At 39.9% G+C, this 16,074-nt stretch overlaps 1 long non-coding RNA gene across 1 annotated transcript in view; it reads right to left on the reverse strand.

Annotated features, from left to right (window-relative positions):
• Window positions 1–2,558: 2,558 nt before the first annotated feature.
• The window catches only part of LOC131129122 (uncharacterized), a 30,829-nt gene continuing 17,313 nt past the window's right edge, over window positions 2,559–16,074 (reverse strand). The window contains exons 2-3 of the long non-coding RNA XR_009129760.2: window positions 3,279–3,473; window positions 2,559–3,158 (exon numbers count right to left, since the gene is read on the reverse strand). This is a non-coding gene — a long non-coding RNA (uncharacterized LOC131129122). The remainder of the gene's footprint in view (window positions 3,159–3,278; window positions 3,474–16,074) is intronic.

The raw sequence follows: 16,074 nt of genomic DNA on the forward strand, positions 1-16,074 counted from the left end.
TGAATTATTTTATTTTTTAGTACACAAAAATTCTTTATTGGCTGAAGTGCAACATTAACAGTTAACAGCTCGTAGCCCAATTCCCAATCTCTGCACACCGCTTACATCTTATCCACTTGCCTTTTATGATAATTTTTCGGTTCTTTGTATTGAGTTGTGGACTACAAACGATTATCAACACAGAAAGCTTTCTAGTTCTTCCAGAATCTGCACCTATTCCACTGTATTTCTTTGGATTTTGTGGTTCCCGCGAAAACAGTCTTAGCAGTCTGTTTTAATGTATTCCACCCACGGCCCGCCTCCAGGCAAACTTCCGGTTTGTGCCGCTAGCTGCGAACCACACTTTATAGGAGTTCATCAACAATATAGGAGTTGATAATAAAAGGCGATTTATCTTTTTCAAATGTCCGCTTTTAACATACAGCCATATGTGTCCAATCCAGAAGTAGAAGTTTCTCAAGAAAAGAGCTTACTTCAAGAAGTCTCTCAGTGATAAGTGGCTTTAACATTTTAGCGTTTTCTACAGCATCGGTAACGTCTAATGTGGCCATTACATGTTTTTTGCGGGACTCCCACTGTTTAAAAAATTCGGGTAGAGCCACTGACTGTGGTGGGAAACAGCTATTAGCAACCCCGCTCACTGTATGCACACTCTATAATGCTACACAAAAACAGTCCAGTGTGAAATGCTGTTAACAGATTAAAATGCATTTCTTTTGCTGGTAGGGAATCAGGAACTCCACCCACTTGTGCCTGATGGTGGCATCTTAAGTGGAAAGTGGAAAAATAATATAAAATAATAGGTCCCCTTTAAAGATGGAAGAGGGTTTTCAAGCTCCGGTTTCTCCGTCGTTAGCCACGACGCTGTATTTGCTTTTGGATTAGCCTATGGGCTCACAGTGTGGAAAATCAGGCGTTCAGCACCGTAAAATCTGATTATGAATATATGTAGCCTTACATCCCTAAAAAAGGTCACACAGTATTATTCAAAAGTGAGTACAGTGGATGCCCCACATTTTCCCAATTCAGCATTCGCAAAAAGTTACTGATTTTGTGTTATAAACTGCAAGTAAAAGCTAGTAAACAAGTGCTAGTAAACAAGTGATAATAAAACAAAAAATATCAGGGTCATACATAACCACATAACAACAATACAGCATGTTGGTGTGAGGTTTGATTGGCTAAGCGCTTTCGTTTCTACCTTGTACTTTCTGATGGTGGCGCCACTTCCACAGGAAGGATCACACACACGTTTCATTGCTAGGTTTCACGTGACGTCACATCTGATTGTTGTCGGCCGTGCTTCAAAGAGATGGGGTGCAAACAAGTTTAGGTATGTACAATCAGAGCATAAATGCCACATACATGTCTGTTCTCGCATGTGGAAATCGTTCAAATATGTATTTCGGGAGACATTATTCCTAAGATAGTCAAGTATAAATGGAAAAATGTTCAGGGAACAAAATGCAGAGAAGCCACCTTTGTCGGCATTTGCTAACCCTGTTACTCTTGGAGAGTATAGTCAAATATGGATACGCTCCAGTTTACAGTGAGCAACAACAAGCATAATTTAAACTATTACGAAGCTAAACATGGTTGGGACTCAAAAATCTAAATTCATAAAGAATTAACATAACAAAAACTATAGATATCCCCATACCGCTTCATCTAAAATATCCAAACGGTATTAGTGCTAAATTATTCAATATAGTACTGCCAATATGACAAAGTCTGCTCTGTTGCAAGAAAATGAAATGGAACTGAATGGAAAAGTAAGATATAACAGCGGGAAAGACTGATTGGAATTTGTGAAGCGATTGTGTTATTGACACATGCCTGTATACACCGGGTACTACACGCAGCTCGGCCTGCCTCCCTGCCCCTGTCCCAGGCCCCTCTCCATCCAGGTTCTCCTGAACTCCAAAGCAGAACCCTGGCGAAAACTGAGGTGTTCCACGGAGATGTGTAGTGGGTTCCAGGGCTCCCAGCACCAAGAAATAGTGCGTGAAATCCAACTATGGAGCTCAGACTTTGCCAAACAATGTAGCGAAACGTATTAATGCGGATGGATTTGATATAAGAATGAAAATAGACATTTTAGAAACATTATTTTCATTACTTCTGACGCTGAAAATAAGCTTTCATTGCTTTTCCATTGTCTTGTTTTCAATTATTTTATGTTTTCATGCATCACACAACACCTCCGTGAATCACCACCTTATCGTGGTGGAAAGGTTTGAGTGCCCGAGTGATCTTAGGAGCTAGGAGTCTGGGGGTCCAAGGTAACAGGCCAAGCCAAGATTGATTCAAAAGACCCATATGAGGAGAGACCGCACCACGCCCGGACGTGGGATACATGGGACACCGTGGAGCCAGGTGAATGCCAGCCCGATGAAGTCACACAGGATCTCCTCCCCATACACCCACCACCTGTGGTGGCAAGAATAAGGGTCTGGTGCATTGTGTTGTGGGTGGCTGTCTTTGGCGGCCATATCTAGTTCTTGGGACATGGAACGGCTTGCGGAACTCCTGAAGTACAGTATACTGTACAGCTTGTATAGATTTACTATCCACTGTTAAAATGAGTCAACACACACCATTACTGAGTAAATAACTGGCAACACAGCGACACGAGTGAGTGCACCTCATGGTGAACATGTCCAAATTGTGTCCAAAGTGTCAACATTTAGTGAGCGTTAGGAAGGAGAGCATGAGTGAAATAGTGGAAAGTATTTCTCCCACCAGAGGAATTTTCCCCAACATTGATCCAATACAGACATGACTGGAATGTCATCGGCACACCGTAAGGAAAAACGGCTTCCTGTTTTGTATTTGACCGCAAACAGCAAGCGGCCCTGACAAGAACCGCAGCAAAACATATGGTTTCATTTGATGCCCCCACCCTCACACTCCCTCCTTCCATTATCCAACACGCTCCACCCCGCCTCCATCATCTCTATACTTCCTTCTCCACCACAACATATTGACCCGAGAGTCAAATTACCATGACGCTGCTCGCAGGAGGCAGCAGCGGCGGGGGCCACAGGTCACGACAGCGGCGACTAGCTGTTTGGCAGCCTGATCAACCTTCAGCTAAACCTGCAAGGCCTCGCTTCGCTGACTCTCCCGCCTGATAAGGAGGAAGGAGGATGCACCATCTGGGATTGGAAGACAGCCGATGAAATTGCATCATTGTAAAAACACGCCTCAGTGGAAGAAGCAGCACGGTAGTGTCTGCTCTTTTTACATTCAGACATACAGTACACTGTCATACATACATGGTGTCCTCCTGCAGCACACAGCACTGTGACCTCCCACTGCCCCATGGCCCTATGCATGCGTGTTATTGTGCTACTGTGAGTATGAAGCAGGCAGACTGGGGGGAAGGTTTTTTCTTCTTTTAAACAGACGAGCTAATGGGGGTTGTCACACCAGGGAGTCGGGGGATGGACGGTCGTCTGCTCTTTGGTACCCTACAGGGGAAAAGAAATGATAGAAATTTGTATGGTAGAAAACATAAATATTCAACTGTCAAAATGATAAAAATATCTTCAAATAACCTTTTTACCACCATCTGCTATGGTCAAACCTTAAAAGGGCTTTTAGTAATTTAAACTTGAGTGGAAATGGACACAACAACTCCACATTGTAAAGCAGCAGTACTACCTGTATGCCATTTATCTCAGCCAGTCTCGGTCTGTAATGAAAGTAATGTAAGTTAGAATGACTTAAAACAAAAAAAAAACAAATATAATGAAAATAGACCATTTATTACTAAAAAAATGGTAATTGTACATTTTAAAAAGTATTATAATATCCTAAAACAATATTTGTTTGGTTTTTGTACTACTGTGTGTAAAAAATACTTATGTTATGGCAACAGCTGCTTCACAATAATGAGAAGTTAATATGATACACACATGTTGATATTTATGGAACAATCAAAATTACCCCGCCAGATGTGCAATTTTATTATTTTAATAATAACAACAATAACAACTTCCCTGTGCTGGGATAGGCTCCAGCACCCCCGTGACCCTCGTGAGGAAAAGCGGTAGAAAATGTGATTGGCTGGCGACCAGTTCAGGGTGTACCCCGCCTCTCGCCCGAGCATACTTGTGACCCTAATAAGGATAAGTGGTATAGAAAATGGATGGATGGATGAACAATAACAACAGTATTTTGAGACTGACTTATGCAGCTTCCACTGCACAATTACCAAGGATCCTGGTCACTTTTGGGATAATAATCACAATATCAAATATTTTTGTTTGCCACCTTAATAAGGATTTATCCAGATTTTCCAAAACCCCCCTCAAAGGAACTTTCACACAAAATTTAAAGAGGACCTATTATGCTCATGTTCAGCCCTTTGTATGGAGATGTGAACTCAAGCCAGCAGCATAACCCGGACAGAAAGCTTTCTAGATCTTCCAGAATCTGGGAGACTGATGGTGTGTGTTTAATACTTTAAACCTGACCATTTACAGCTGTATCCTATGATGTTGTAATAGTTACATAACAGCTAACATTCAGAAATGTGGGTGGGATCGATATATTCATTTGCTCAAGTGTGAACAGTATGTTTCTGAGTGTGTGGGTAGTTTGCATGTAAACACACATGTCTGCCATTTTCGACTAATAATCCTAGATAGGCATTACTATATAAGACTGCAGTAAAATCAGTTAAAATAAAAAAATCAGTGTTCAGGCCCCAATACAAAAAATAATAATGGTCAATTTTGATTGACGGTGTCAAACAGATATGCATTTAATACAGTGGTTGTAGTGGTGTACAACTGTACTGCATAGAATAATACAGGAACCAGTTTCAGCCCCCATTAATGTGTAGGATTAGACAAAGACACACTCATGCAAGTAGAGAAAAGATAACATACACATTTGCTTTATTTCAGCCGCCACATGTGATGCATAGACGGGGGGGGGGGTCAAGAAAAGGACAAGAGCTGACATGATGGCTGGAGGTGTGCATCCACGGCAGGATGCGTACTTGATGGTGATGGCAGGGTGGATGCTCAGTCATATGAATAATAGCAAGCGCTGAGAGGGCGAGCAGCCATTTTTAACACTCTGCATGCCTTCACCAGCTGAATGGCAAATAGTGGTGGTGGTTTTAAGAAGAGAATAGCCAGAAGACATTTATAGTCCATGTTGGGATGATACATTTAGAGCTGCATATTTTCTCAGCAAAGTAGGATGGATGATGTCTTTTCATTTAGTGTATATCAATTCCATGCTTGCTTTTGGTTCACGTAGATAACCATTAGGTTATGTCCTGTGTATGTGTAGTGGAGTGTATAATTTTATATATTTTGGAGCCGAAGAGGAACCAAAATTAAAATTCTGGCATCAGAGAAACATGGTTTCGGACAACCCATTAGATTGGTTTTGAAATGAAAGATATTGCAAGTGCAAAGCTGGATAACTAACTTCCTTTTTGATTTGATTAGTTTGTGTTTGGATCGCATCAGAGCTGAAATCAAAGGTCCGGTTTTCAATCACCTTTGCCTTTCACACAGAACCCAGCAAGACATTATGAGTGCACTTTCATACAGTGACTCACCATCTATTAATCAGAAAATTTGAGGGACGAATAAAGGCATATCTTAATCTTAATCTTAATTTGATAATAGATAATATCGAGCAGTCGAAGGTAAAATTGGTGCAACATAGACACAACAGTTGACCAGTGTCGTTTTTTATACAGAACCCAGCAAAATTGGATATTGTTGTAATTGTGTCACACAGGACTCCTGCAGTCGTACAATTACATGATATCGACTCTAATGTCTGGTGTGTTGGACAGCATGATGGGACAAGTTAAATTTCTGCGCCGCACAGAATTATTGAGGAACCATCTATAAAATAGACTCCCACTATAACACGGATGTAGCAATTCTGTTCACCAATCAAGAGACAGCAGCGTCACTAACTCGCCTCGTGTTCTCTGCAGTCCAGAAAATAAACTGACCGTGATTTGAGCAAACACTGTTGTTTATTTCCTTCCCTTTAGCTTCAGCATCTCCTTAGAGAGTCTCCAGCACAAATCTGTACACCAGCACACTAAAAAGTCTCAAAAAACGGCAACAGGGACAACACACTGAGGCTTCTGTGCCACTGTGGAGAGTCAAAAATCTAAAAACCAGAGCCACACCACAGCAGGGACTAAAATGTGAGCATGGTGAGATGCTACCTCGGCGCTACAGAAGAGCAGCATTCTGTTGAGAGTGAAGCATCAATCCACCCTTTTTCAAGCTCCACACAACCGTGTTCCAAACTGGAAACAGGTGCTCTGAAGAAGTGACTGGGGATTTTTTTTTTATTTTTATTTTTTTCCACTGCATGCATTTTAGTGTGGGCTTTGTGTGTCGGCACATGTTTGCAGGGAAGGGGGCGTAAACCCCTGCAGAAAATAGATTGGTGTGACCTACATATCCACGAGGCTACTTATTAGCATACATACCATTATTATTCACATAAACGCACACACACACACACACGCCAGACAACAGTGACTTGTGTCATAGAGACAGCCAAGAGAGAAGGCTATTTACATTATTTGCATTGTATCCTTTGTTTGCCATTAACCGTCTCGACACCAGAGCAGATGGCACGCACTCTCTCTAACACACACGCACATCCTATGCAAGTGACCCCCTCCAATATCATTTGAATTTTGCATGACTACTAATTTTCATGACGGTGTGCTTTCATTTCCATGATGACACAAGACAGACATGATGGCTGCACAATCTGCTACACGATTCTTTGTGGATTGAAGCACAAAAAGGAATCAAGAGAAATTGACCACAGGGAAATACACACGCCAGAACCTAACACGGGAACATTATGGTTCATTATTACAACTATTGACAATAGTGCAGCACTGACGTGCAAGTGGCCAGAGGTCAGAGGTCATCGGCATGACCCCCTTCTCCCCATGCAATGACATAACAATGACTTTGGCTTTTGATTTTGCTTTTATTCTCCTTTTGTCCTCAGTTCAGACGGCATGTTTAAATGTACATTTAAACCTGCTGTGTATTATTGTATACACTTATTTTCATCACATTTTACTTATTGTATTCTGTTACTACCATGTGTTTTTTTTAATGAAAGTACAATAGACATACAATGGATTGAACAAAAAAGTACAATATTTATAAATGAAACATGTAATGTTATCTGATGTTATGTGACGTGTGTATGGCAAGCCACGTCTCTGTGTTGGGATGACGGACAATGACACAGTGTAACTCCTCACACAAATGTTTTCACTCTTTTATAACTTTGTTCTAACCTGAACACATCAACAGCAGTATCTCCAACACCAAATACGTTTCTAGTTCGGAAATGACACCCGATGACTACGCGATGCATTCAGGACACTCCAAACAGTGGTGGAAAAGTGTATATTCTTATCACTCACTTTGCCACTCTAAATGCAGATGGTCACTTTGTTGCATCCCAGAAAATAAAACTCAAACCAAGTTAAGTGTGGTTTATTGCAACCCCTCATTGGTCATAATAACACGGTTAAAGTGCCATTCAAAAGTTCTGCTACCATTAAACGGGATCTATTATGTTCATTTTCCTGCCCTTTGTATGAGTTGTGGACTCCTAAAGAGCAGCTACACACAATAAACAGCACACAAAGCGTCCTAGTTCTTCCGGGATCTGCACCTATTCAGCTGTATTTCTTCGAAAACGGTCTGTTTTAATGTATTCCACCACGATGTAGTTGGTCACATTTCTAACAGCTTAATAGCAGAGCACAGCCACACCCATATAAGATATATATATCTGTGACATCACAAAGGAGGCAGTTTTACCACACCTTTTGAAACCGTCGTTTTTGCGCAAACCTCATTATCTGAAACTTTAGTATGGTTCAACACGACAATAGAACATTTTAACTATATTTAAAGGTCAGAAAAGTGGAAAAAGCATAATAGGTCCCCTTTAAAGAAACAAGTGTTAGGTAAATACATTTTCTTTCAATTTTATATAAATTGTCACATCATTTGGAGCTGTTAATACATACAAATACATTATAATGCTGTCCTGTCTTTTATCTTTCTTTCAATAAAATACAAAAAATGGGCAAACTATAGACATGGTGACAAACGGTGATTTATCTTAATTTGATAAATTTTTGACAGCCCTGGTTATGTTATGTTGATGTTTGATCAATAAACCTTTTACTTTTTTAACATGAACCTTATGTAGCTAAATAAGGTGATTAATTTGTAAAGGCAGAAATTTAGTTCAGTGATCGTAAGGATTGTAAGGCGTTGCTTGGTTGTAGTTGGTAACACAGTTCTCCTTGTCTAATTCTCCTCTGTGCTGTTTTTCCTCTCTCTCCTCCTTCACATCACTCACTTCACCCCCCTCTTCCTCTTCATTGCTGAGCAGCATCCCCAGGACAACTATTAATCATAGACAGAAATGATAGATGCGTTGCACACCGGCAATGTCATCTATTTTACCTAAGTATGCGCCATAGATGTGCGCTGCATATCTAATCGATGAGAGTGTGAAAACAACACAGCTTCTGCCACAGTGGCACAGGCTTCCGTGGAATAGATATGTGTAACACAACTCCAATAAAGTCCAAAGTACATTTCCGACAGCTTGTATGTTGACAATGTAGTTGATCAAGAATGCTGCAAAGCATTCAATCCAGTTACTTACGTGCTTATCACTTCCTTTGCAAAATGCATATTTTTACCTGTTTTCAATTCAAAAGGAGGTCGTCTAGACAGATTGTTACATGATAATCTGTTCTGTATCATCGCAAATACAGTCGTCCCTCTCCACATCACACTTGGAAGGGTGCTGTTTAACTCCATCCAGTTTTTATTGCTGTTTAGTCATTGATTACGCCTATCATTAATAAGAATATATGTATGTTTAAGCAAAATGTAAGTATTTTTGTCCTAAATTAAGCTCAATTAAGCACAAAAAATTACTAAATGAATTAAAATACAAATATAAGACATCCAGCTGCACGGTGGTTGAGTGGTTAGCGCACAGGCCAAACACAGCTAGGATTCGATTCCCCGGTGAGGCATCTCTGTGTGGAGTTTGCATGTTGCATGTGTGCATGTGTGGGTTTTCCCCAGGTACTCCGGTTTCCTCCCACATTCCAAAAACATGCTAGGTTAATTGGTGTCCACAAATTGTCCATAGGTACATATGAAAGTGAGTGTGAATGGTTGTTTGTCTATATGTGCCCTGTGATTGGCTGGCGACCAGTCCAGAGTGTACCCTGCCTCTCACTCGAAGACAGCTGGGATAGGCTCCAGAAAGAAAAAGGAACTCTCCCAATGCTAACATGTCTACATTATGTCATATTTTCTATTATTATGTCTATTATAAAGATAGCCAAATCGACAAAAATAAAAAAATATATAAGGCATTCGGAAGAAGCATATACAGATGTGAAATGTAGTATTCAACACTGGTCACTAGGTGTCAGTAAAGTTACTGTAGGGACAGCTGAATTGTGTAGAGCTAAGCTGAGCTGCTGTTTAGGGTGGTGAGCTATAGAGGACGCTGTCGGTGTGAGAGCTGTTCCAGCTGGGTTAGAGCTAACTTTTAGGAAATGAGTCCGTAGAAGAAGAGCATTCAGACATGTTGAAGTGTTCATGTTGTGTTTTGAGCATCTGTCTGTAAGACATAGTGAATTGTGTCTATTTCAAAGAAAAAGGCAGACTATTTACAGCCATCCAGATGTGGTGTCATTCAGCCGTTTAAACAATAGACAATAGCCAATGCAGGATGTATGCTCGAGAAAAAAGGGAACTCCCCCAATGCTAACATGTGAGTACTTATATTTCTGCCTTAAATGGCTTATTAGTATATCTTTATACTTGTTAAACAAGTGGGAACTGCATAATTATTTAAAATGTTTATTGTTGTATTCCTAATTTCTTACTATTATTATTGTTTATTCACTTATTTACACGATTTCTATTTTGTCGTAAGGGTATTTCTATTATAGTTCAGATTTTTTTGTATATATTTGTAATTTGTTCACGGTGAAAAGTTGATTGACATGTTATCTTAAAAATCAAAGGCCATGGTTAAAACAATATCATTTTGTTTCTTTTGTAAGGATATGTAAATTGCGGATGGAGAGGGGCACGATATAAAATCTCGCCCAGGGCACCACATTGGATAGGGCTAGCGCTGCTCCTCACCCTTCACCATTTTAGCATATTCGCAGGGGGTGATACTATAGATGCTTATAGATGCTTGGGTATAATGTACAGGGCATGTTGGAATTAATTTAATAATCATCAATAATCTTCATTTAATAATCATCATCTTAAGTAATTATTGCCGTTTTGAATTTTCCTTTTCATTGTATGGTAAAGCAATACTGCTGTACAAGCTGTACCCTGACAACTCAAAAGTATACCCAACCTCTGTTTTGATACCAATGTTCCTTGAGAAGATATAATGCAATAAAAATGGTTGGGGCATAAAATTGCCCTTTGTCATAACTTATTAATCCATGAATGTAGGAATAATCATAATAACAGCTGTTATTATTATGACCCCAGAAAAAGGCTTTATAGGATCTGAACAACACCAAGCAAGCAAACACTATTGGGCGTTTTGATAATGAGGACACAAACCTCAAGTTGAATCTGTAGCTCCCCTCACTCTGCTTGTATTTGTCCAAGTAGATAAATCAAAAATAATTGCCCAGTTTCGGTTGCCACACTGACGACACAATACAATCAGACACCATTCACCTTTCAGTCATCACGGGTCAGTGCCTAAAAAAAACAGGCAACATGGGGTCATTGTTTGTTGGGGAGGATGGCGACAAAGCTGAGTCTCCAATATTATAATGTGATTTCTTCTTATTAGTGTTCTATCCTTTTTACATACGAGTGTCATGGTATCATGTGTCATCATGACATGTGCTAAGGAGAAGCTGCTAGTGTCTGGATCAGCATCTATTATGCCATGCCAACAAGGTACTGGCACATTTGGACACCACGCCTGTTAGCAGCCTTTCAAACTGTCAACACTTTACCAATGTCACTACAGGAGAGTCTCGCAGAAGGAATAAACTAAAATACATACATTGAAGTGGCAGCTTGTTTTCAAATCAAATGCAAAAGGGACTTTTTAATAATGTTGTAACAATCCAACAACTAACCATTAGGAATACCGAATGTGAGGGGAAAAAAATCACTTTTGAGAGAAGAGGTGCTGAAGCTTAAAATTCCGGGTTTAATGACATGGCTGCCAAAGTTAACACAATAATAACCAGTGAACAGAAATTACCATGAGCAGAAAATGCAGTTGATGTTGAGAACAACATCAAATATTGAACAGAAATGGACAAAGAATTTTTATTTTCAACATTATTTGTCACTGTGATCGAAGTACAGTGAGACTCAAATGCAATTTGCTGGACCCAGCTGGAGAAATTGCTGGAACGCTGCATATATTATGTTATTGTCATTTAAACAGTAGTACCTTGGCATACATACAGTTGATCCCAACAAACAATAGTTTTTGGGTTTTTTTTTTTAGCTCAAAGCCATCTTTCGGCTGTTTTTTTGCATTGAACTGCCAAAACTAAAACTTAAAAGCTGTTAGTTACCAGCAGGCATAGCTGAAGACAGCTATTTGGAAGGTTTGTGTCACCTTAGTATATGGGGACAAAGGCGGAAGTGAGCAAACACACACACACAGCACTCAATGATATGACAGTAAAGGCTTGCAAGGGAATTTATTAGTGTTATTATAATTATTTCTTAGCAATTTATCAGTGTTTCTTCTTGTTGTATGGCATCGATTACATTGGACACATGCAGCGTTACAATGTAGACAATAAGGTCATAACATGGCGCTGTCATGGACAAACACAGCTCATTAGCATTAAAGCTACAGATAAAACAATGTTACAATACACCTCCAACACACTATTGTGAGACCTCTGAGATGTATTTAAAATGGAAGAAAAATATGGGACTTTTAAAACATGTTTTCATTCTAGTAGAAGATTTAAAGGCTTCAATTTAAGAGTGTCACAGGAAGCCATTACCAATCACTCTTCAGTCAGGCGGTTTTGAACTTCATCATGAATTGTTACAGCCAAGATGAACTGTTGTTACCCCTGGCGACTCGTTAGTGCTAAGCTAATTACTAGCACTTTGTTGGATGGGGGTGTGGGTGTGAAGGGCGGGAGGAGCCAGGCTAATGAAGGATTAGGCAGAGGTTGTTATACCGTTTTCTTTTGATAGGATTACTGCACTGAGGGCAATTGGTGGGCTGGCGTTTAATGGCAGTTGCTCTGGTGTCACTGGGAACAACACCAACATTGAACGGAAAGGATAAGACGCACTGGCAACATTGTGGCTACTTTCTACCATCATGACAACCACACCTTCCTACTACATCATAATGGGAGGGGAAAAAAGTTACTGTATGCACCAGCAAAGTAGGAAAATCAAACAAGTGCAAATATGAGACACACTGTCATGATATTCTCATATCATGGCGTGTTGTCATGGCAGCTCTGTTGTCACTGAAATGCACACTAGCTTAACAGAAACAGGATGAGTCTCACACACACACACACACACACACACAACCTACCACTTTACCCGTGTACCTCAAAGCTAGGATTCAAATCCTTCTCAGTCCTGTACAGAACTTTTAGAAAAAGTTTAACTTCTTTCAAAGCAAATGTATATATGTGTACATAACTCATAAAAATCCATAGATCTCCCATACATTGTATTAGAGTGGAAGCTCTGCCCCCCCAATTAGGATGTTTTTTTGGTCAAGGTTGAAAATATATGCCAAATATATGCCATATTTTTGCCTTGGTTTGCATACATTGCCCAGTTAGTGTACAATATAGCATGTATCTTGTATTATTAATACACTACGTGCATCCATTATTCTTCATATACTTTTTCATCACAAAACACAAGACAAGACAAAAGCTGTGATCAACCCAACCGTACTACAAAACATAATAACTGAAATTGTAAACATGTTTTAAATCCTTAAAAGTCAACCGAGTACACTGCAGTGCAGCAGCATGCTGTGTATTCATCATAACATACATTTAGGCAGTGGGGATGGTTCCACAGTACAAGAGGTACTGTGGTTGGATTAGTGTGGATTAGGTCATCTCTTAGTCCAGTGGAATGAGGAGACTGAACCTGAAAACACAAAATCAAAGGTTTTAAACAAAAATACACTCCTCACCTTGTTTCTCTCACATACTGTAAGCAAAATTGTATAGTCTTTGTTTTGTTTTGACCGGCTTGAATTCGATTGCTGTTGCTAAATTACACATAATTGCCGCCTGTGAAAGCTTATGCCTCTCATTCCACGCTCTCTCGTGTGTAAGCTGCATTAATACACACTCTGACACAAAACACAGCAAACTTCATGTATACCTTCACATATAGTATGGGGTCTTGTTATTGGGTTTCCTTATTTTGGTTGCCGTTGCCCCCTTGCAGTACACATGTTTGGTAACTGTTTTACTCCCGATACGCTTTTGTTTGTCACTTACTTTTCATATATTCACTATCTCTCCTCTGGACATGCCTGAACCATCTCAGTCTGGCCTCTCTGACTTTATCTCCAAGGCCTCTAACATGTAATGTCCCTCTGTAAATTGTAAATTTCCCCACTGAGGGACGAATAAAGGTATATCTAATCTAATCTGATGTACTCCTTCCTAATCCTATCCATCCTGGTCACTCCCAATGAGAACCTCAGCATCCTCATCTCTGCTACCTAAAGTTCTACTTCCTGTCTTTTTGCCTCAGTGGCACTGTCTCTAGACCAAACAACATGGCTGGTTTCACCACGGTTTTGGATACCTTTCCTTTCATTTTAGCTGAAACTCTTTTATCACACCAGACACATTTCTCCCCCCGTTTCATCCTGCCTGCACATGCTTCTTCACCACCTTTTCACAATATCCATTGTTCTAAATTGTTGATCCCCAAATACTTAAAATTCTCCACCTTCTGTATCACGTCTCCCTGTAACCTCACTCTTCCACTTGGGTCCCTCTTGTTAACACACATATACTCCGTCTTGCCATCTTGCTGTGGCTAATCTTTATTCCTCTCCTCTCCACCTGTTTCCTAACAATGATAAAACTGAGGATATTTGTATTACCGGTACATGCATTTTGACTACAACCCACAGGCGATGCCACAAATGTCATTTAAATCATTTGTGTTAAAAAAAAAAGGATGTACAGTATACTTTAGGAACATATGCATAAACTAACCTCTGTTGACAAATGGTGACTGCTTAATACATACATTTTCTCACTGTTGCACAAACATGCACACCTCAAGCCTAATAATGAGACTGGGGAAACATGATTTATGCTTTCATAGTGAATTCTAATTGAGTTGATTCATCACGTTCCTTCTCAACTAATTCAATTACCAAACATTACCGCGAGGTTGTTGTTGGTGTCACCTTCTTTGTTTACATGTTGCTGGATGATGAGGCTCAATTCATTTTAAGGCTCAAAACACAAAATCCATGATGAAGGCATGAGCCGCAAGAATATCCACCAGGGAATTCTATATTCTACGTTATACTACGTTGATATACTACAGTATGTCTAATCTGATCATCACTGTGCACTACTTTACATGACGCCCCTTGGCCTTTATATACAGTAGATTAGTTTATCCGTTTTATCCAAGCTTAGCATTAATAGTTTATTGCTGTGGTTTTATTTGACTGTCTATTCTGATTGGACAGTTTCTTATTTATGTTTTTTCATCATGGATTGCGGATTTACTGCAGATTCAGTAGACGTGTCGTTTATTTTTACATCCCCCAAAGTGGTTATGTTTTTTTTTTTTAGTTAGCGGGATTATGCAGTGTATTTGTGCAGTATGGGTGGACAAAAAGAACTCCACAAAGACCTTTTAAAAAGAAAAAAAGGGAAAATGTAATTTGCACGACAGGCCAGTTGTCATGCACTTTGAGTCTCTAATGTTTACTCTTTCTAAGGTTCAAGACAGCATTGCGTCAAGAAATAACCACCTGTTTTCTGTCTGTCTGATTTCAGGTTAAAAGAGCCTTAAAAATCTGGTGCAAATGCTGCATTTGCTTAGTTATTTTGGGTTTTGTTTGCTTGCAGAGAGGCAGGATACACCCAGGACTGGTGGCCAGCCAATCACAGGGCACATATAAACAAACAACCATTCACACTCACATTCATACCTATGGACAATTTGGAGTCACCAATTAACCTAGCATGTTTTTGGAATGTGAGAAGAAACCGGAGTACCCGGAGAAAACCCATGCATGCACAGGGAGAACATGCAAACTCCACACAGAGATGCCCGAGGGGGGAATTAAATCCGGGTCTCCTAGCTGCGCGCTAACTGCTCGGTTGGTATATTGCACGGTGGAGCCTCATTTTTCAACAAATTTTCAACATTGAAAAGACAGTGACAAAATATAGGCAGTGCGTACATATGAGATTGTATCATTTGGTGGCCATTGTTTTAGCTATCTCAGAGGTCTTAAAAAGGCACTTCTTATAACGCAACACAAACTCAAATTTCAAACCAACGTGGCCTGTGAAAATAAAAATTTAAGAAAATAAATGAAGCCGCTACGGTCACCTAACCTTGGCTGAACTTGGGTGAGGTCATGATGACAGAATCAGGAATATTTTTATGAGACTTGACAGCTTCACCAGCCTCCCTCAAAACATTATTATATAACAGTGGAGAGAAACATGGGAGGGGCTACATCTTTATGTATAATGTGTGCGTGTGTGTGTGTGTGTACCGGCACTTTAAGATTTAACCTCACGCATGCTCGGCTTGAGAGAAAAACATGGCTCTGTAACGAAGTATCACCACAATGCATTGCATCGACAATCGAATCAATAATAGGAACTTGTGAAGGAACATAAGCTTGAAATGTGAACATATTTTTGTGTGCTTGGCTTTTTATACCACATTTTCCCCCATCAATCTTATTGTCAATGTAATGGCTGCCGGACCCCATCATTGT

The sequence above is a fragment of the Doryrhamphus excisus genome, linkage group LG4 (assembly GCF_037039965.1).
Source record: "Doryrhamphus excisus strain RoL-2023G ecotype Guam linkage group LG4, RoL_Dexc_Guam_v1.1, whole genome shotgun sequence".
NCBI classification, from domain to species: Eukaryota; Metazoa; Chordata; class Actinopteri; order Syngnathiformes; family Syngnathidae; genus Doryrhamphus; species Doryrhamphus excisus.